The following is a 2119-nucleotide window of genomic DNA, read 5'->3' as shown; positions in this document are numbered from 1 at the left end:
CAGCTATCGCCAGCGGTTCTAAAGAGTAATCATTTTCAATCAAGGACTCGCCGTTTCATATGTAAGAATACTTCCGGGCGGCGAGGGCACTAGGCCGTCACCAACAATGTGACTTCATTTCGTTCTTGTTGAATTAGCTTATTTCTAAACCTGTTTGTAAGCCGATTGAACAACCGGATATGTAATATGGGCGGATATTGTGCGTGCAGTGTTTAAAAAAAGTCGAGTTTAGTACTCATGATATTTGTTTTATTTGTCCATTATTAATGTAAGCTTTGCCAGGATCTTGCAGGAGTAGAAAGAAAATCACAAAAAATTGCAGACTGTTTGAAAAATATCAGAACAAAAGCTCCAGAAATCAATAGCAACGACGACTAGCAAAACAGGATAAATAAACATCACGCATATCTCTGCCATAAAAAAAATGCCAGCGCCATGGGCATGAAATAAAAGCACCGATTAAATAAAATAGCGCTTTGGGGCCACCAACCATAAATGAGTTTGTTCATAGCGGTGCATTTTCTTTCCATCTTGGCGGCCAATGTCTTTGATTATTCCAAAGTAGCAAAGTCAGCCTGGCAGTTTTTTTCGTATTTTTAGGGCTGATGGAAAAAAATAGTGCTTGATCGGGTTACAGCGGGAGATAAATGGTCTGATACTCTTGTTTTAGTTTCTGCTCTCTGAGCGCTGATGAGGAGGTTCTAGGTACTTGTGCTTGTTGATAGTAGCGAAGTCATGATAAAAAAAGTTGCGCGTTTTAAACTTCACTGTCTTCAGCTAATTGAAAAAGTGACAGGTTTAGGTGCCAGCCATGAGATTATCCAAAGTGTGGATAAAAGGACATAATTTGATAGGAAATGTACCCCTACCCCCCTAATGCTCCCTAATGCACCCCTAATGCTCAGGCACCCCTACAGGCAGTATACGGGATATTGCGTTAAGTAATATATTTTTTTTTATTGGGATTTAAGGTCCCAAAGCAACTCAGGCAATGAGGGACGCCGTAGTGAAGGGCTCCGGAAATTTCGACCACCTAGGGTTCTTTAACGTGCTCTGACATGGCACAGCACACGGGCCTCTGGAATTTCGCCGCTATCCAAATTCGGCCCGCCGCGGCCGGGATTGAACCCGCGTCTTTCGGGTCAGCAGCCGAGCGCTGTAACCACTGAGCCACCGCGGCGGGGCGTCATGGGCGTTTCCGTTACTTGTTCTTGAAATTCGCCTCTCGTCACTGTACTTTAAATTCCAGGGTGAGAAGTAAAAAAATATCTCGCTGCATTATTCAGGCAAAAGTTCTTATTTCTTTCTTAGTATAAAAGAAATTTTCGAGTTTCGGTAAGTTCGCGCAATAAGGAAAACACTGGCGCTGCACTAAAGTACTTTTAGATGCCCAACGGCGATGCGAAATTCTGATAGTGAATCAGAAAAGGCAGCACGACACGCATCAGTTCCTAACTTTTTGCAGAAAGAAATTTCCCGCTGTGCTAAACCTGCGCAATATCGTCTGCAAAGACAGTACGCGCATACACACGTGCGTTGCAACGCATTAAATTAGTCGCACTTGCTGAATTAGAACCATAAAAACACACTTGGCAGCGGTGGGATTTGAACCCACGCCCCCGAAGAGACTGGTGCCTAAAACCAGCGCCTTAGACCGCTCGGCCACGCTACCGACGGCGGAAAGGCGCCTCCTCTTGCCTCGTTGCTTGTTCATACGGTCCGCATATCCGGATGACGACATATATTGCATAACGGGGGAAGACATCTTTGCTTCAACAGGTGCGTGGAGCGCTGCTAACTAGGAAGCTGAAATTTCAGTAGGTAATATATGCCGCTAAAGATATGGCGTAAGCCTAAATGACGTACCATGCAAAGGAATTGTGCGGGTGCATAAGAACAACCGATCGTGATAAGCTCGTGACTAATGTTATTCGTTAACAACGATAATTATTTGTGACAACCCGCTGAAAGCTTTTTTCATGGACTACCACTAAAAAAGCTTCAGTTGCAATATCTCCGTATTCCCATTAAACATCAAATAATCCACAGGTGGCTTCAGGGACGCTGCCTATTGTGTACACCCTTGGCGTATATCCCATGTGAATGGCCGCCGCGGTGG

General features: G+C 44.5%; 1 non-coding gene across 1 annotated transcript; it reads right to left on the bottom strand.

Moving 5' to 3' along the window:
* Window positions 1–1590: 1590 nt before the first annotated feature.
* Window positions 1591–1672, bottom strand: TRNAL-UAG (transfer RNA leucine (anticodon UAG)). The gene has a single exon. It is a non-coding gene; the product is annotated as a tRNA-Leu (tRNA).
* Between the last annotated feature and the right edge of the window lie 447 nt (window positions 1673–2119).

The sequence above is a fragment of the Amblyomma mixtum genome, chromosome 1, assembly GCF_055824585.1.
Source record: "Amblyomma mixtum isolate Tamu chromosome 1, ASM5582458v1, whole genome shotgun sequence".
Taxonomy (NCBI): Eukaryota; Metazoa; Arthropoda; class Arachnida; order Ixodida; family Ixodidae; genus Amblyomma; species Amblyomma mixtum.
This window is presented reverse-complemented; position numbering and strand designations above follow the sequence as displayed.